Source organism: Chiloscyllium punctatum, chromosome 28 (genome assembly GCF_047496795.1).
Source record: "Chiloscyllium punctatum isolate Juve2018m chromosome 28, sChiPun1.3, whole genome shotgun sequence".
In the NCBI taxonomy this organism is placed as follows: domain Eukaryota; kingdom Metazoa; phylum Chordata; class Chondrichthyes; order Orectolobiformes; family Hemiscylliidae; genus Chiloscyllium; species Chiloscyllium punctatum.
In genome coordinates, this window is record NC_092766.1 from 83,330,507 (window position 1) to 83,350,567 (window position 20,061).

The window sequence follows — 20,061 nt, forward strand, 5'->3', positions numbered from 1 at the left end:
TAAAGTATTGAGCGAATCGCAAAACAGAAAGCATTTAACACGGAACACAAACAAAGCTGGCATACCTAATGCATTTTCAGACACAGAGGTGCATGAATGCTAAATGTGAGACAGTCCGAGGGCATGATTTATAAAGTAATCTCACAACTAACAACAGGACAATTCCAAACTACTCTTTCACACATACTGCAGCCTTAGGGAACCACCACTTCCCAGACAATACTGAAAAGAGAGAAAGAAAGAACCTAATAAGAATGGGCCGTAAAAAGTGAATTTCACCAATCACAGTCTCGATTAGATTACCTTTCCCTTCCGATGTCTCCAGGACGGAAACGAAGGAAATGGGAGAAATTCAACAACATATCACATCGAAATTCGTTGGAACGATTTTCCCATTGGCCGAAAAACCAAATAACGACGAGTCGAGTCACCCCAGGACTTTGTTTCACAACAGCGATGAAATAACGGTCTCCATTCGGTTCCAGTGCAAGCTCAACTTGCCTGGAACAGCACAGCTGCTTGCGATTTTCTGCGCGGGAGGCGAACACGATCATGACAGACAGAGACACTTTGAAATATTCGGCACTATCCCACACCACAGTTAATTCCCCGGGAAGCAAATCCATTTTACTTTTGTTTTCAACATCAATACAGTGGGGACAGAAACAGCATTTTAACAAAAAAGCTGCAGCGTTGGAGTTGATCTGCAGAAATGGCAGTGGTGGGATTCGAACCCACGCCCCTTTCGAGACTGGAACCTGGATCCAGCGCCTTAGACCGCTCGGCCACACTACCAGCCGGCCGCGCGCACCATTTTCTTGCGTTTCCAACTGTGCTCTCCTGCATAACAACAGATGCCAAGTCACATGAAAATGGTTCCATGATCCCTCTCCGACTCGCACAGCTGCTGGGATGTGCCCGTCTACAATATCAATTTCGCAGCAGATAATGAGAGCCCATCTATCCAGACATAAATCAATGGTAAGCTGAGTCTATCTTCTCAGACTCCTTTCAGCTCCAAATGTATCTGTGAGAATATATGTTCGGTTATGATTTGGTCAAATAACCACGAGCTGCTTGACATTACTGCAATTTCGATTCTTGCTTTGCTAAATGATTTCACCCATTGCTTGAAACGTTTACGCGGAACATGAAGCACACCGGACTACAGGGAAAATGCACAAAGCCGTGTTCCACATCATACCGTGCAGCGTAATTTCAGTCACTGTGTCTGTTTTGCAGAAAAAGAGTCCCAAACAATGTACTCCACCCTAAAACCGGAGGTCGCATTCCTATTCGAGAACGACAGATCACATTGTGAGCATGCTCTGACCTCGGGGCCGGTTCGAGATGGCACTTTCCTTGCCTTTTACCCTAACCGTGCAATTTGCTGCAGAGATGTTCACTCCTGGACATCAGCCACATGGATAGCAACTGAGTTGGAAACCTGTGTGGGAATCGACGAGAAGCGACTCAATAATGCAGTTTCTGTTCACCTCAATCTAAAAGACAGTTTCTCAACATAGTAACAAAGTCAAAAGGTAATTACCTCACCCCACCCCCACTCCGGAAGAGGTGCTAACTGCCCTTGATTGCTTTTTGTTCTCGATGTGAAGAGCTCTCACGCCTCTGAGTCACCTTCACGTGTCTGGTTGCTGAGTGAGTCACAAAGAAGGAGTTTCTCCAGAGCTGCAACTGCCTGACTTCCCCACTCGACTTCGCCGTTTACATTTTCCTGCTCCTCAGTGATTTCAAGAAAACCAAATGGATGCGATGTCATTCTGTAACCTCTCTGTCGATTCCTCCGTTTCAGTTCCAACGTGGCTTAGGTCTCGGGGCGCACCTTAATACTAGCGACACCATGAAAGCACAGGTCCAGAGGTTCCTCTGAGAGTGTAATTTCTTTCATTGCTGTTGCTGATTGAAAGAGCCACTCAAGTGCGAACTGCTCCAAAACATGATTCAGGACCTCTGGTGCCAATTCTCGTACGTTGAATAACGACAGACAGCTTCCAAACGAGGCCTTTCAGAGACGCCTTTGGGGTACATTTAACAGACAGACAAGTTCAGGAATCCGTGGTGCACTGTGACACCAGCGCATCAGCTTCTTCCCTGTCTTTGAACCGAGCCGCCTGCGCAAGGAATGCAAATGCGGTACTGCTTTTCGTAGAAGAATCAGAAGGGGGTAACTACACTCTCAAACAGAATTGCATATGATCAGAACCAGTTTGGATAAAAACTTTACAATTCTTTGCACAGTCATTAAATGGAATTGCATTACATTTCACTACGCCAGCAGATTTGTTCAAGCAACTTCGAAGGCAGGTTTGCAGATGGGAAAGCAAGCAAGAAAGCACCGTTCTTGTCCATGTAAAAGGCTGCCGATGAAGAACAAAGCAGTTTCTGCCCAGTTTCGAACTGGGGACCTTTCGCGTGTGAGGCGAACGTGATGACCACTACACTACAGAAACAAGCCGCAGCCGCCCATCCGGCAGCTCAGGGGCATCCAGCACTGAAAGTTGAAGCCATTCTTCGTTTCACCTTTCTGTTTCCAATAGCTCGTTGTTGTCCAGCGTAATTGACATCTTCAAAACATTAAAAAAAGACACGTGAAATTGATGATAAAATATAGACAAGGATGTGGTCAATGTTTGGACCGTAGGGCGAGGTCGACTAGGCTGGGACGACTTTCCCTGCAGCGTAACGACTGCGACATGATCTAATGGAAGGGTTGGAAACTGAGTATTTACGTGTTTTACCCAAGTTGGGGTGAGTTGAAAACTCGAGAGCATAGGTTTAAGGTGAGTGGGCTGAAATTGACAAAGGACCTGAGGCACATTTCCCACACAGAAGGTTGTGCGTGTATGGAATGAGCTCCCAGAGGAAGCGGAGGAGGCTCTGAAAATTGCATGAGTTTCTGGATAGGATGGGTTGAGAGGGTTTGGGGCCAAATACTGGGGAACCGGACTTGTTTATATTTGGCTATGTGCTGAGCATGGAGGAGATACACCGAAGTATCTGTTTCCACGCGGTGTCCCCCAAAAACGTTGTGTTGCTTACACCTGCTTTAAAGGATTACTTTTTAGCGGAGCTTGCCGTCGCAGTCTGTGGCACAATCCTTTACTGTGTTCGATGCTCACGGGAAAGGTAGTATTGCGAAACACTGCAGAAAGGAACGACTTCCTTACTTTTGCTCCGACTGACCATACTCTGTGAAATTTTCCCAGATCCTCAGTTAAGGACTTTTGCAGCTGGAAGTTTCCTCAGAAACTTCTGTTAACTCGTAAAGTATTGAGCGAATCGCAAAACAGAAAGCATTTAACACGGAACACAAACAAAGCTGGCATACCTAATGCATTTTCAGACACAGAGATGCATGAATGCTAAATGTGAGACAGTCCGAGGGCATGATTTATAAAGTAATCTCACAACTAACAACAGGACAATTCCAAACTACTCTTTCACACATACTGCAGCCTTAGGGAACCACCACTTCCCAGACAATACTGAAAAGAGAGAAAGAAAGAACCTAATAAGAATGGGCCATAAAAAGTGAATTTCACCAATCACAGTCTCGATTAGATTACCTTTCCCTTCCGATGTCTCCAGGACGGAAACGAAGGAAATGGGAGAAATTCAACAACATATCACATCGAAATTCGTTGGAACGATTTTCCCATTGGCCGAAAAACCAAATAACGACGAGTCGAGTCACCCCAGGACTTTGTTTCACAACAGCGATGAAATACCGGTCTCCATTCGGTTCCAGTACAAGCTCAACTTGCCTGGAACAGCACAGCTGCTTGCGATTTTCTGCGCGGGAGGCGAACACGATCATGACAGACAGAGACACTTTGAAATATTCGGCACTATCCCACAGCACAGTTAATTCCCCGGGAAGCAAAGCCATTTTACTTTTGTTTTCAACATCAATACAGTGGGGACAGAAACAGCATTTTAACAAAAAAGCTGCAGCGTTGGAGTTGATCTGCAGAAATGGCAGTGGTGGGATTCGAACCCACGCCCCTTTCGAGACTGGAACCTGGATCCAGCGCCTTAGACCGCTCGGCCGCACTACCAGCCGGCCGCGCACCATTTTCTTGCGTTTCCAACTGTGCTCTCCTGCATAACAACAGATGCCAAGTCACATGAAAATGGTTCCATGATCCCTCTCCGACTCGCACAGCTGCTAGGATGTGCCCGTCTACAATATCAATTTCGCAGCAGATAATGAGAGCCCATCAATCCAGACAAAAATCAATGGTAAGCTGAGTCTATCTTCTCAGACTCCTTTCAGCTCCAAATGTATCTGTGAGAATATATGTTCGGTTATGATTTGGTCAAATAACCACGAGCTGCTTGACATTACTGCAATTTCGATTCTTGCTTTGCTAAATGATTTCACCCATTGCTTGAAACAGGGCAAGTTTCACGTTTACGCGGAACATGAAGCACACCGGACTACAGGGAAAATGCACAAAGCCGTGTTCCACATCATACCGTGCAGCGTAATTTCAGTCACTGTGTCTGTTTTGCAGAAAAAGAGTCCCAAACAATGTACTCCACCCTAAAACCGGAGGTCGCATTCCTATTCGAGAACGACAGATCCCATCGTGAGCATGCTCTGACCTCGGAGCCAGTTCGAGATGCCACTTTCCTTGCCTTTTACCCTAACCGTGCAATTTGCTGCAGAGATGTTCACTCCTGGACATCAGCCACATGGATAGCAACTGAGTTGGAAACCTGTGTGGGAATCGACGAGAAGCGACTCAATAATGCAGTTTCTGTTCACCTCAATCTAAAAGACAGTTTCTCAACATAGTAACAAAGTCAAAAGGTAATTACCTCACCCCACCCCCACTCCGGAAGAGGTGCTAACTGCCCTTGATTGCTTTTTGTTCTCGATGTGAAGAGCTCTCACGCCTCTGAGTCACCTTCACGTGTCTGGTTGCTGAGTGAGTCACAAAGAAGGAGTTTCTCCAGAGCTGCAACTGCCTGACTTCCCCACTCGACTTCGCCGTTTACATTTTCCTGCTCCTCAGTGATTTCAAGAAAACCAAATGGATGCGATGTCATTCTGTAACCTCTCTGTCGATTCCTCCGTTTCAGTTCCAACGTGGCTTAGGTCTCGGGGCGCACCTTAATACTAGCGACACCATGAAAGCACAGGTCCAGAGGTTCCTCTGAGAGTGTAATTTCTTTCATTGCTGTTGCTGATTGAAAGAGCCACTCAAGTGCGAACTGCTCCAAAACATGATTCAGGACCTCTGGTGCCAATTCTCGTACGTTGAATAACGACAGACAGCTTCCAAACGAGGCCTTTCAGAGACGCCTTTGGGGTACATTTAACAGAGAGACAAGTTCAGGAATCCGTGGTGCACTGTGACACCAGCGCATCAGCTTCTTCCCTGTCTTTGAACCGAGCCGCCTGCGCAAGGAATGCAAATGCGGTACTGCTTTTCGTAGAAGAATCAGAAGGGGGTAACTACACTCTCAAACAGAATTGCATATGATCAGAACCAGTTTGGATAAAAACTTTACAATTCTTTGCACAGTCATTAAATGGAATTGCATTACATTTCACTACGCGAGCAGATTTGTTCAAGCAACTTCGAAGGCAGGTTTGCAGATGGGAAAGCAAGCAAGAAAGCACCGTTCTTGTCCATGTAAAAGGCTGCCGATGAAGAACAAAGCAGTTTCTGCCCAGTTTCGAACTGGGGACCTTTCGCGTGTGAGGCGAACGTGATGACCACTACACTACAGAAACAAGCCGCAGCCGCCCATCCGGCAGCTCAGGGGCATCCAGCACTGAAAGTTGAAGCCATTCTTCGTTTCACCTTTCTGTTTCCAATAGCTCGTTGTTGTCCAGCGTAATTGACATCTTCAAAACATAAAAAAAAGACACGTGAAATTGATGATAAAATATAGACAAGGATGTGGTCAATGTTTGGACCGTAGGGCGAGGTCGACTAGGCTGGGACGACTTTCCCTGCAGCGTAACGACTGCGACATGATCTAATGGAAGGGTTGGAAACTGAGTATTTACGTGTTTTACCCAAGTTGGGGTGAGTTGAAAACTCGAGAGCATAGGTTTAAGGTGAGTGGGCTGAAATTGACAAAGGACCTGAGGCACATTTCCCACACAGAAGGTTGTGCGTGTATGGAATGAGCTCCCAGAGGAAGCGGAGGAGGCTCTGAAAATTGCATGAGTTTCTGGATAGGATGGGTTGAGAGGGTTTGGGGCCAAATACTGGGGAACCGGACTTGTTTATATTTGGCTATGTGCTGAGCATGGACGAGATACACCGAAGTATCTGTTTCCACGCGGTGTCCCCCAAAAACGTTGTGTTGCTTACACCTGCTTTAAAGGATTACTTTTTAGCGGAGCTTGCCGTCGCAGTCTGTGGCACAATCCTTTACTGTGTTCGATGCTCACGGGAAAGGTAGTATTGCGAAACACTGCAGAAAGGAACGACTTCCTTACTTTTGCTCCGACTGACCATACTCTGTGAAATTTTCCCAGATCCTCAGTTAAGGACTTTTGCAGCTGGAAGTTTCCTCAGAAACGCTGTTAACTCGTAAAGTATTGAGCGAATCGCAAAACAGAAAGCATTTAACACGGAACACAAACAAAGCTGGCATACCTAATGCATTTTCAGACACAGAGGTGCATGAATGCTAAATGTGAGACAGTCCGAGGGCATGATTTATAAAGTAATCTCACAACTAACAACAGGACAATTCCAAACTACTCTTTCACACATACTGCAGCCTTAGGGAACCACCACTTCCCAGACAATACTGAAAAGAGAGAAAGAAAGAACCTAATAAGAATGGGCCATAAAAAGTGAATTTCACCAATCACAGTCTCGATTAGATTACCTTTCCCTTCCGATGTCTCCAGGACGGAAACGAAGGAAATGGGAGAAATTCAACAACATATCACATCGAAATTCGTTGGAACGATTTTCCCATTGGCCGAAAAACCAAATAACGACGAGTCGAGTCACCCCAGGACTTTGTTTCACAACAGCGATGAAATACCGGTCTCCATTCGGTTCCAGTACAAGCTCAACTTGCCTGGAACAGCACAGCTGCTTGCGATTTTCTGCGCGGGAGGCGAACACGATCATGACAGACAGAGACACTTTGAAATATTCGGCACTATCCCACACCACAGTTAATTCCCCGGGAAGCAAAGCCATTTTACTTTTGTTTTCAACATCAATACAGTGGGGACAGAAACAGCATTTTAACAAAAAAGCTGCAGCGTTGGAGTTGATCTGCAGAAATGGCAGTGGTGGGATTCGAACCCACGCCCCTTTCGAGATTGGAACCTGTATCCAGCGCCTTCGACCGCTCGGCCACACTACCAGCCGGCCGCGCGCACCATTTTCTTGCGTTTCCAACTGTGCTCTCCTGCATAACAACAGATGCCAAGTCACATGAAAATGGTTCCATGATCCCTCTCCGACTCGCACAGCTGCTGGGATGTGCCCGTCTACAATATCAATTTCGCAGCAGATAATGAGAGCCCATCAATCCAGACAAAAATCAATGGTAAGCTGAGTCTATCTTCTCAGACTCCTTTCAGCTCCAAATGTATCTGTGAGAATATATGTTCGGTTATGATTTGGTCAAATAACCACGAGCTGCTTGACATTACTGCAATTTCGATTCTTGCTTTGCTAAATGATTTCACCCATTGCTTGAAACAGGGCAAGTTTCACGTTTACGCGGAACATGAAGCACACCGGACTACAGGGAAAATGCACAAAGCCGTGTTCCACATCATACCGTGCAGCGTAATTTCAGTCACTGTGTCTGTTTTGCAGAAAAAGAGTCCCAAACAATGTACTCCACCCTAAAACCGGAGGTCGCATTCCTATTCGAGAACGACAGATCACATCGTGAGCATGCTCTGACCTCGGAGCCAGTTCGAGATGACACTTTCCTTGCCTTTTACCCTAACCGTGCAATTTGCTGCAGAGATGTTCACTCCTGGACATCAGCCACATGGATAGCAACTGAGTTGGAAACCTGTGTGGGAATCGACGAGAAGCGACTCAATAAATTTTGCTCAATTCCATGGTGCTTATTAGAAATGCATTTTCTGTTCACCTCAATCTAAAAGGCAGTTTCTCAACATAGTAACAAAGTCAAAAGGTAATTACCTCACCCCACCCCCACTCCGGAAGAGGTGCTAACTGCCCTTGATTGCTTTTTGTTCTCGATGTGAAGAGCTCTCACGCCTCTGAGTCACCTTCACGTGTCTGGTTGCTGAGTGAGTCACAAAGAAGGAGTTTCTCCAGAGCTGCAACTGCCTGACTTCCCCACTCGACTTCGCCGTTTACATTTTCCTGCTCCTCAGTGATTTCAAGAAAACCAAATGGATGCGATGTCATTCTGTAACCTCTCTGTCGATTCCTCCGTTTCAGTTCCAACGTGGCTTAGGTCTCGGGGCGCACCTTAATACTAGCGACACCATGAAAGCACAGGTCCAGAGGTTCCTCTGAGAGTGTAATTTCTTTCATTGCTGTTGCTGATTGAAAGAGCCACTCAAGTGCGAACTGCTCCAAAACATGATTCAGGACCTCTGGTGCCAATTCTCGTACGTTGAATAACGACAGACAGCTTCCAAACGAGGCCTTTCAGAGACGCCTTTGGGGTACATTTAACAGACAGACAAGTTCAGGAATCCGTGGTGCACTGTGACACCAGCGCATCAGCTTCTTCCCTGTCTTTGAACCGAGCCGCCTGCGCAAGGAATGCAAATGCGGTACTGCTTTTCGTAGAAGAATCAGAAGGGGGTAACTACACTCTCAAACAGAATTGCATATGATCAGAACCAGTTTGGATAAAAACTTTACAATTCTTTGCACAGTCATTAAATGGAATTGCATTACATTTCACTACGCCAGCAGATTTGTTCAAGCAACTTCGAAGGCAGGTTTGCAGATGGGAAAGCAAGCAAGAAAGCACCGTTCTTGTCCATGTAAAAGGCTGCCGATGAAGAACAAAGCAGTTTCTGCCCAGTTTCGAACTGGGGACCTTTCGCGTGTGAGGCGAACGTGATGACCACTACACTACAGAAACAAGCCGCAGCCGCCCATCCGGCAGCTCAGGGGCATCCAGCACTGAAAGTTGAAGCCATTCTTCGTTTCACCTTTCTGTTTCCAATAGCTCGTTGTTGTCCAGCGTAATTGACATCTTCAAAACATAAAAAAAAGACACGTGAAATTGATGATAAAATATAGACAAGGATGTGGTCAATGTTTGGACCGTAGGGCGAGGTCGACTAGGCTGGGACGACTTTCCCTGCAGCGTAACGACTGCGACATGATCTAATGGAAGGGTTGGAAACTGAGTATTTACGTGTTTTACCCAAGTTGGGGTGAGTTGAAAACTCGAGAGCATAGGTTTAAGGTGAGTGGGCTGAAATTGACAAAGGACCTGAGGCACATTTCCCACACAGAAGGTTGTGCGTGTATGGAATGAGCTCCCAGAGGAAGCGGAGGAGGCTCTGAAAATTGCATGAGTTTCTGGATAGGATGGGTTGAGAGGGTTTGGGGCCAAATACTGGGGAACCGGACTTGTTTATATTTGGCTATGTGCTGAGCATGGAGGAGATACACCGAAGTATCTGTTTCCACGCGGTGTCCCCCAAAAACGTTGTGTTGCTTACACCTGCTTTAAAGGATTACTTTTTAGCGGAGCTTGCCGTCGCAGTCTGTGGCACAATCCTTTACTGTGTTCGATGCTCACGGGAAAGGTAGTATTGCGAAACACTGCAGAAAGGAACGACTTCCTTACTTTTGCTCCGACTGACCATACTCTGTGAAATTTTCCCAGATCCTCAGTTAAGGACTTTTGCAGCTGGAAGTTTCCTCAGAAACGCTGTTAACTCGTAAAGTATTGAGCGAATCGCAAAACAGAAAGCATTTAACACGGAACACAAACAAAGCTGGCATACCTAATGCATTTTCAGACACAGAGATGCATGAATGCTAAATGTGAGACAGTCCGAGGGCATGATTTATAAAGTAATCTCACAACTAACAACAGGACAATTCCAAACTACTCTTTCACACATACTGCAGCCTTAGGGAACCACCACTTCCCAGACAATACTGAAAAGAGAGAAAGAAAGAACCTAATAAGAATGGGCCATAAAAAGTGAATTTCACCAATCACAGTCTCGATTAGATTACCTTTCCCTTCCGATGTCTCCAGGACGGAAACGAAGGAAATGGGAGAAATTCAACAACATATCACATCGAAATTCGTTGGAACGATTTTCCCATTGGCCGAAAAACCAAATAACGACGAGTCGAGTCACCCCAGGACTTTGTTTCACAACAGCGATGAAATACCGGTCTCCATTCGGTTCCAGTACAAGCTCAACTTGCCTGGAACAGCACAGCTGCTTGCGATTTTCTGCGCGGGAGGCGAACACGATCATGACAGACAGAGACACTTTGAAATATTCGGCACTATCCCACACCACAGTTAATTCCCCGGGAAGCAAAGCCATTTTACTTTTGTTTTCAACATCAATACAGTGGGGACAGAAACAGCATTTTAACAAAAAAGCTGCAGCGTTGGAGTTGATCTGCAGAAATGGCAGTGGTGGGATTCGAACCCACGCCCCTTTCGAGATTGGAACCTGTATCCAGCGCCTTCGACCGCTCGGCCACACTACCAGCCGGCCGCGCGCACCATTTTCTTGCGTTTCCAACTGTGCTCTCCTGCATAACAACAGATGCCAAGTCACATGAAAATGGTTCCATGATCCCTCTCCGACTCGCACAGCTGCTGGGATGTGCCCGTCTACAATATCAATTTCGCAGCAGATAATGAGAGCCCATCAATCCAGACAAAAATCAATGGTAAGCTGAGTCTATCTTCTCAGACTCCTTTCAGCTCCAAATGTATCTGTGAGAATATATGTTCGGTTATGATTTGGTCAAATAACCACGAGCTGCTTGACATTACTGCAATTTCGATTCTTGCTTTGCTAAATGATTTCACCCATTGCTTGAAACAGGGCAAGTTTCACGTTTACGCGGAACATGAAGCACACCGGACTACAGGGAAAATGCACAAAGCCGTGTTCCACATCATACCGTGCAGCGTAATTTCAGTCACTGTGTCTGTTTTGCAGAAAAAGAGTCCCAAACAATGTACTCCACCCTAAAACCGGAGGTCGCATTCCTATTCGAGAACGACAGATCACATTGTGAGCATGCTCTGACCTCGGAGCCAGTTCGAGATGCCACTTTCCTTGCCTTTTACCCTAACCGTGCAATTTGCTGCAGAGATGTTCACTCCTGGACATCAGCCACATGGATAGCAACTGAGTTGGAAACCTGTGTGGGAATCGACGAGAAGCGACTCAATAAATTTTGCTCAATTCCATGGTGCTTATTAGAAATGCATTTTCTGTTCACCTCAATCTAAAAGGCAGTTTCTCAACATAGTAACAAAGTCAAAAGGTAATTACCTCACCCCACCCCCACTCCGGAAGAGGTGCTAACTGCCCTTGATTGCTTTTTGTTCTCGATGTGAAGAGCTCTCACGCCTCTGAGTCACCTTCACGTGTCTGGTTGCTGAGTGAGTCACAAAGAAGGAGTTTCTCCAGAGCTGCAACTGCCTGACTTCCCCACTCGACTTCGCCGTTTACATTTTCCTGCTCCTCAGTGATTTCAAGAAAACCAAATGGATGCGATGTCATTCTGTAACCTCTCTGTCGATTCCTCCGTTTCAGTTCCAACGTGGCTTAGGTCTCGGGGCGCACCTTAATACTAGCGACACCATGAAAGCACAGGTCCAGAGGTTCCTCTGAGAGTGTAATTTCTTTCATTGCTGTTGCTGATTGAAAGAGCCACTCAAGTGCGAACTGCTCCAAAACATGATTCAGGACCTCTGGTGCCAATTCTCGTACGTTGAATAACGACAGACAGCTTCCAAACGAGGCCTTTCAGAGACGCCTTTGGGGTACATTTAACAGACAGACAAGTTCAGGAATCCGTGGTGCACTGTGACACCAGCGCATCAGCTTCTTCCCTGTCTTTGAACCGAGCCGCCTGCGCAAGGAATGCAAATGCGGTACTGCTTTTCGTAGAAGAATCAGAAGGGGGTAACTACACTCTCAAACAGAATTGCATATGATCAGAACCAGTTTGGATAAAAACTTTACAATTCTTTGCACAGTCATTAAATGGAATTGCATTACATTTCACTACGCGAGCAGATTTGTTCAAGCAACTTCGAAGGCAGGTTTGCAGATGGGAAAGCAAGCAAGAAAGCACCGTTCTTGTCCATGTAAAAGGCTGCCGATGAAGAACAAAGCAGTTTCTGCCCAGTTTCGAACTGGGGACCTTTCGCGTGTGAGGCGAACGTGATGACCACTACACTACAGAAACAAGCCGCAGCCGCCCATCCGGCAGCTCAGGGGCATCCAGCACTGAAAGTTGAAGCCATTCTTCGTTTCACCTTTCTGTTTCCAATAGCTCGTTGTTGTCCAGCGTAATTGACATCTTCAAAACATAAAAAAAAGACACGTGAAATTGATGATAAAATATAGACAAGGATGTGGTCAATGTTTGGACCGTAGGGCGAGGTCGACTAGGCTGGGACGACTTTCCCTGCAGCGTAACGACTGCGACATGATCTAATGGAAGGGTTGGAAACTGAGTATTTACGTGTTTTACCCAAGTTGGGGTGAGTTGAAAACTCGAGAGCATAGGTTTAAGGTGAGTGGGCTGAAATTGACAAAGGACCTGAGGCACATTTCCCACACAGAAGGTTGTGCGTGTATGGAATGAGCTCCCAGAGGAAGCGGAGGAGGCTCTGAAAATTGCATGAGTTTCTGGATAGGATGGGTTGAGAGGGTTTGGGGCCAAATACTGGGGAACCGGACTTGTTTATATTTGGCTATGTGCTGAGCATGGAGGAGATACACCGAAGTATCTGTTTCCACGCGGTGTCCCCCAAAAACGTTGTGTTGCTTACACCTGCTTTAAAGGATTACTTTTTAGCGGAGCTTGCCGTCGCAGTCTGTGGCACAATCCTTTACTGTGTTCGATGCTCACGGGAAAGGTAGTATTGCGAAACACTGCAGAAAGGAACGACTTCCTTACTTTTGCTCCGACTGACCATACTCTGTGAAATTTTCCCAGATCCTCAGTTAAGGACTTTTGCAGCTGGAAGTTTCCTCAGAAACGCTGTTAACTCGTAAAGTATTGAGCGAATCGCAAAACAGAAAGCATTTAACACGGAACACAAACAAAGCTGGCATACCTAATGCATTTTCAGACACAGAGGTGCATGAATGCTAAATGTGAGACAGTCCGAGGGCATGATTTATAAAGTAATCTCACAACTAACAACAGGACAATTCCAAACTACTCTTTCACACATACTGCAGCCTTAGGGAACCACCACTTCCCAGACAATACTGAAAAGAGAGAAAGAAAGAACCTAATAAGAATGGGCCATAAAAAGTGAATTTCACCAATCACAGTCTCGATTAGATTACCTTTCCCTTCCGATGTCTCCAGGACGGAAACGAAGGAAATGGGAGAAATTCAACAACATATCACATCGAAATTCGTTGGAACGATTTTCCCATTGGCCGAAAAACCAAATAACGACGAGTCGAGTCACCCCAGGACTTTGTTTCACAACAGCGATGAAATACCGGTCTCCATTCGGTTCCAGTACAAGCTCAACTTGCCTGGAACAGCACAGCTGCTTGCGATTTTCTGCGCGGGAGGCGAACACGATCATGACAGACAGAGACACTTTGAAATATTCGGCACTATCCCACACCACAGTTAATTCCCCGGGAAGCAAAGCCATTTTACTTTTGTTTTCAACATCAATACAGTGGGGACAGAAACAGCATTTTAACAAAAAAGCTGCAGCGTTGGAGTTGATCTGCAGAAATGGCAGTGGTGGGATTCGAACCCACGCCCCTTTCGAGACTGGAACCTGTATCCAGCGCCTTCGACCGCTCGGCCACACTACCAGCCGGCCGCGCGCACCATTTTCTTGCGTTTCCAACTGTGCTCTCCTGCATAACAACAGATGCCAAGTCACATGAAAATGGTTCCATGATCCCTCTCCGACTCGCACAGCTGCTGGGATGTGCCCGTCTACAATATCAATTTCGCAGCAGATAATGAGAGCCCATCAATCCAGACAAAAATCAATGGTAAGCTGAGTCTATCTTCTCAGACTCCTTTCAGCTCCAAATGTATCTGTGAGAATATATGTTCGGTTATGATTTGGTCAAATAACCACGAGCTGCTTGACATTACTGCAATTTCGATTCTTGCTTTGCTAAATGATTTCACCCATTGCTTGAAACAGGGCAAGTTTCACGTTTACGCGGAACATGAAGCACACCGGACTACAGGGAAAATGCACAAAGCCGTGTTCCACATCATACCGTGCAGCGTAATTTCAGTCACTGTGTCTGTTTTGCAGAAAAAGAGTCCCAAACAATGTACTCCACCCTAAAACCGGAGGTCGCATTCCTATTCGAGAACGACAGATCACATCGTGAGCATGCTCTGACCTCGGAGCCAGTTCGAGATGCCACTTTCCTTGCCTTTTACCCTAACCGTGCAATTTGCTGCAGAGATGTTCACTCCTGGACATCAGCCACATGGATAGCAACTGAGTTGGAAACCTGTGTGGGAATCGACGAGAAGCGACTCAATAAATTTTGCTCAATTCCATGGTGCTTATTAGAAATGCATTTTCTGTTCACCTCAATCTAAAAGGCAGTTTCTCAACATAGTAACAAAGTCAAAAGGTAATTACCTCACCCCACCCCCACTCCGGAAGAGGTGCTAACTGCCCTTGATTGCTTTTTGTTCTCGATGTGAAGAGCTCTCACGCCTCTGAGTCACCTTCACGTGTCTGGTTGCTGAGTGAGTCACAAAGAAGGAGTTTCTCCAGAGCTGCAACTGCCTGACTTCCCCACTCGACTTCGCCGTTTACATTTTCCTGCTCCTCAGTGATTTCAAGAAAACCAAATGGATGCGATGTCATTCTGTAACCTCTCTGTCGATTCCTCCGTTTCAGTTCCAACGTGGCTTAGGTCTCGGGGCGCACCTTAATACTAGCGACACCATGAAAGCACAGGTCCAGAGGTTCCTCTGAGAGTGTAATTTCTTTCATTGCTGTTGCTGATTGAAAGAGCCACTCAAGTGCGAACTGCTCCAAAACATGATTCAGGACCTCTGGTGCCAATTCTCGTACGTTGAATAACGACAGACAGCTTCCAAACGAGGGCTTTCAGAGACGCCTTTGGGGTACATTTAACAGACAGACAAGTTCAGGAATCCGTGGTGCACTGTGACACCAGCGCATCAGCTTCTTCCCTGTCTTTGAACCGAGCCGCCTGCGCAAGGAATGCAAATGCGGTACTGCTTTTCGTAGAAGAATCAGAAGGGGGTAACTACACTCTCAAACAGAATTGCATATGATCAGAACCAGTTTGGATAAAAACTTTACAATTCTTTGCACAGTCATTAAATGGAATTGCATTACATTTCACTACGCCAGCAGATTTGTTCAAGCAACTTCGAAGGCAGGTTTGCAGATGGGAAAGCAAGCAAGAAAGCACCGTTCTTGTCCATGTAAAAGGCTGCCGATGAAGAACAAAGCAGTTTCTGCCCAGTTTCGAACTGGGGACCTTTCGCGTGTGAGGCGAACGTGATGACCACTACACTACAGAAACAAGCCGCAGCCGCCCATCCGGCAGCTCAGGGGCATCCAGCACTGAAAGTTGAAGCCATTCTTCGTTTCACCTTTCTGTTTCCAATAGCTCGTTGTTGTCCAGCGTAATTGACATCTTCAAAACATAAAAAAAAGACACGTGAAATTGATGATAAAATATAGACAAGGATGTGGTCAATGTTTGGACCGTAGGGCGAGGTCGACTAGGCTGGGACGACTTTCCCTGCAGCGTAACGACTGCGACATGATCTAATGGAAGGGTTGGAAACTGAGTATTTACGTGTTTTACCCAAGTTGGGGTGAGTTGAAAACTCGAGAGCATAGGTTTAAGGTGAGTGGGCTGAAATTGACAAAGGACCTGAGGCACATTTCCCACACAGAAGGTTGTGCGTGTATGGAATGAGCTACCAGAGGAAGCGGAGGAGGCTCAGAAAATTGCATGAGTTTCTGGATAGGATGGGTTGAGAGGGTTTGGGGCCAAATACTGGGGAACCGGACTTGTTTATATTTGGCTATGTGCTGAGCATGGAGGAGATACACCGAAGTATCTGTTTCCACGCGGTGTCCCCCAAAAACGTTGTGTTGCTTACACCTGCTTTAAAGGATTACTTTTTAGCGGAGCTTGCCGTCGCAGTCTGTGGCACAATCCTTTACTGTGTTCGATGCTCACGGGAAAGGTAGTATTGCGAAACACTGCAGAAAGGAACGACTTCCTTACTTTTGCTCCGACTGACCATACTCTGTGAAATTTTCCCAGATCCTCAGTTAAGGACTTTTGCAGCTGGAAGTTTCCTCAGAAACGCTGTTAACTCGTAAAGTATTGAGCGAATCGCAAAACAGAAAGCATTTAACACGGAACACAAACAAAGCTGGCATACCTAATGCATTTTCAGACACAGAGATGCATGAATGCTAAATGTGAGACAGTCCGAGGGCATGATTTATAAAGTAATCTCACAACTAACAACAGGACAATTCCAAACTACTCTTTCACACATACTGCAGCCTTAGGGAACCACCACTTCCCAGACAATACTGAAAAGAGAGAAAGAAAGAACCTAATAAGAATGGGCCATAAAAAGTGAATTTCACCAATCACAGTCTCGATTAGATTACCTTTCCCTTCCGATGTCTCCAGGACGGAAACGAAGGAAATGGGAGAAATTCAACAACATATCACATCGAAATTCGTTGGAACGATTTTCCCATTGGCCGAAAAACCAAATAACGACGAGTCGAGTCACCCCAGGACTTTGTTTCACAACAGCGATGAAATACCGGTCTCCATTCGGTTCCAGTACAAGCTCAACTTGCCTGGAACAGCACAGCTGCTTGCGATTTTCTGCGCGGGAGGCGAACACGATCATGACAGACAGAGACACTTTGAAATATTCGGCACTATCCCACACCACAGTTAATTCCCCGGGAAGCAAAGCCATTTTACTTTTGTTTTCAACATCAATACAGTGGGGACAGAAACAGCATTTTAACAAAAAAGCTGCAGCGTTGGAGTTGATCTGCAGAAATGGCAGTGGTGGGATTCGAACCCACGCCCCTTTCGAGATTGGAACCTGTATCCAGCGCCTTCGACCGCTCGGCCACACTACCAGCCGGCCGCGCGCACCATTTTCTTGCGTTTCCAACTGTGCTCTCCTGCATAACAACAGATGCCAAGTCACATGAAAATGGTTCCATGATCCCTCTCCGACTCGCACAGCTGCTGGGATGTGCCCGTCTACAATATCAATTTCGCAGCAGATAATGAGAGCCCATCAATCCAGACAAAAATCAATGGTAAGCTGAGTCTATCTTCTCAGACTCCTTTCAGCTCCAAATGTATCTGTGAGAATATATGTTCGGTTATGATTTGGTCAAATAACCACGAGCTGCTTGACATTACTGCAATTTCGATTCTTGCTTTGCTAAATGATTTCACCCATTGCTTGAAACAGGGCAAGTTTCACGTTTACGCGGAACATGAAGCACACCGGACTACAGGGAAAATGCACAAAGCCGTGTTCCACATCATACCGTGCAGCGTAATTTCAGTCACTGTGTCTGTTTTGCAGAAAAAGAGTCCCAAACAATGTACTCCACCCTAAAACCGGAGGTCGCATTCCTATTCGAGAACGACAGATCACATCGTGAGCATGCTCTGACCTCGGAGCCAGTTCGAGATGCCACTTTCCTTGCCTTTTACCCTAACCGTGCAATTTGCTGCAGAGATGTTCACTCCTGGACATCAGCCACATGGATAGCAACTGAGTTGGAAACCTGTGTGGGAATCGACGAGAAGCGACTCAATAAATTTTGCTCAATTCCATGGTGCTTATTAGAAATGCATTTTCTGTTCACCTCAATCTAAAAGGCAGTTTCTCAACATAGTAACAAAGTCAAAAGGTAATTACCTCACCCCACCCCCACTCCGGAAGAGGTGCTAACTGCCCTTGATTGCTTTTTGTTCTCGATGTGAAGAGCTCTCACGCCTCTGAGTCACCTTCACGTGTCTGGTTGCTGAGTGAGTCACAAAGAAGGAGTTTCTCCAGAGCTGCAACTGCCTGACTTCCCCACTCGACTTCGCCGTTTACATTTTCCTGCTCCTCAGTGATTTCAAGAAAACCAAATGGATGCGATGTCATTCTGTAACCTCTCTGTCGATTCCTCCGTTTCAGTTCCAACGTGGCTTAGGTCTCGGGGCGCACCTTAATACTAGCGACACCATGAAAGCACAGGTCCAGAGGTTCCTCTGAGAGTGTAATTTCTTTCATTGCTGTTGCTGATTGAAAGAGCCACTCAAGTGCGAACTGCTCCAAAACATGATTCAGGACCTCTGGTGCCAATTCTCGTACGTTGAATAACGACAGACAGCTTCCAAACGAGGCCTTTCAGAGACGCCTTTGGGGTACATTTGACAGACAGACAAGTTCAGGAATCCGTGGTGCACTGTGACACCAGCGCATCAGCTTCTTCCCTGTCTTTGAACCGAGCCGCCTGCGCAAGGAATGCAAATGCGGTACTGCTTTTCGTAGAAGAATCAGAAGGGGGTAACTACACTCTCAAACAGAATTGCATATGATCAGAACCAGTTTGGATAAAAACTTTACAATTCTTTGCACAGTCATTAAATGGAATTGCATTACATTTCACTACGCGAGCAGATTTGTTCAAGCAACTTCGAAGGCAGGTTTGCAGATGGGAAAGCAAGCAAGAAAGCACCGTTCTTGTCCATGTAAAAGGCTGCCGATGAAGAACAAAGCAGTTTCTGCCCAGTTTCGAACTGGGGACCTTTCGCGTGTGAGGCGAACGTGATGACCACTACACTACAGAAACAAGCCGCAGCCGCCCATCCGGCAGCTCAGGGGCATCCAGCACTGAAAGTTGAAGCCATTCTTCGTTTCACCTTTCTGTTTCCAATAGCTCGTTGTTGTCCAGCGTAATTGACATCTTCAAAACATAAAAAAAAGACACGTGAAATTGATGATAAAATATAGACAAGGATGTGGTCAATGTTTGGACCGTAGGGCGAGGTCGACTAGGCTGGGACGACTTTCCCTGCAGCGTAACGACTGCGACATGATCTAATGGAAGGGTTGGAAACTGAGTATTTACGTGTTTTACCCAAGTTGGGGTGAGTTGAAAACTCGAGAGCATAGGTTTAAGGTGAGTGGGCTGAAATTGACAAAGGACCTGAGGCACATTTCCCACACAGAAGGTTGTGCGTGTATGGAATGAGCTCCCAGAGGAAGCGGAGGAGGCTCTGAAAATTGCATGAGTTTCTGGATAGGATGGGTTGAGAGGGTTTGGGGCCAAATACTGGGGAACCGGACTTGTTTATATTTGGCTATGTGCTGAGCATGGAGGAGATACACCGAAGTATCTGTTTCCACGCGGTGTCCCCCAAAAACGTTGTGTTGCTTACACCTGCTTTAAAGGATTACTTTTTAGCGGAGCTTGCCGTCGCAGTCTGTGGCACAATCCTTTACTGTGTTCGATGCTCACGGGAAAGGTAGTATTGCGAAACACTGCAGAAAGGAACGACTTCCTTACTTTTGCTCCGACTGACCATACTCTGTGAAATTTTCCCAGATCCTCAGTTAAGGACTTTTGCAGCTGGAAGTTTCCTCAGAAACGCTGTTAACTCGTAAAGTATTGAGCGAATCGCAAAACAGAAAGCATTTAACACGGAACACAAACAAAGCTGGCATACCTAATGCATTTTCAGACACAGAGGTGCATGAATGCTAAATGTGAGACAGTCCGAGGGCATGATTTATAAAGTAATCTCACAACTAACAACAGGACAATTCC

The 20,061-nt window shown here is 46.2% G+C and overlaps 8 non-coding genes across 8 annotated transcripts; all 8 read right to left on the reverse strand.

The window, feature by feature from the left end:
- Nucleotides 1-713: 713 nt before the first annotated feature.
- Nucleotides 714-795, reverse strand: trnal-cag (transfer RNA leucine (anticodon CAG)). The gene has a single exon. It is a non-coding gene; the product is annotated as a tRNA-Leu (tRNA).
- Nucleotides 796-2,398: 1,603 nt separating this feature from the next.
- trnav-cac (transfer RNA valine (anticodon CAC)) lies at nt 2,399-2,471 on the reverse strand. The gene has a single exon. It is a non-coding gene; the product is annotated as a tRNA-Val (tRNA).
- A 3,223-nt stretch (nt 2,472-5,694) lies between these two features.
- Nucleotides 5,695-5,767, reverse strand: trnav-cac (transfer RNA valine (anticodon CAC)). The gene has a single exon. It is a non-coding gene; the product is annotated as a tRNA-Val (tRNA).
- A 3,256-nt stretch (nt 5,768-9,023) lies between these two features.
- Nucleotides 9,024-9,096, reverse strand: trnav-cac (transfer RNA valine (anticodon CAC)). Its single transcript has one exon. It is a non-coding gene; the product is annotated as a tRNA-Val (tRNA).
- A 3,256-nt stretch (nt 9,097-12,352) lies between these two features.
- On the reverse strand, nt 12,353-12,425 carry trnav-cac (transfer RNA valine (anticodon CAC)). Its single transcript has one exon. It is a non-coding gene; the product is annotated as a tRNA-Val (tRNA).
- Nucleotides 12,426-13,950: 1,525 nt separating this feature from the next.
- On the reverse strand, nt 13,951-14,032 carry trnal-cag (transfer RNA leucine (anticodon CAG)). The gene has a single exon. It is a non-coding gene; the product is annotated as a tRNA-Leu (tRNA).
- A 1,649-nt stretch (nt 14,033-15,681) lies between these two features.
- Nucleotides 15,682-15,754, reverse strand: trnav-cac (transfer RNA valine (anticodon CAC)). The gene has a single exon. It is a non-coding gene; the product is annotated as a tRNA-Val (tRNA).
- A 3,256-nt stretch (nt 15,755-19,010) lies between these two features.
- On the reverse strand, nt 19,011-19,083 carry trnav-cac (transfer RNA valine (anticodon CAC)). The gene has a single exon. It is a non-coding gene; the product is annotated as a tRNA-Val (tRNA).
- Between the last annotated feature and the right edge of the window lie 978 nt (nt 19,084-20,061).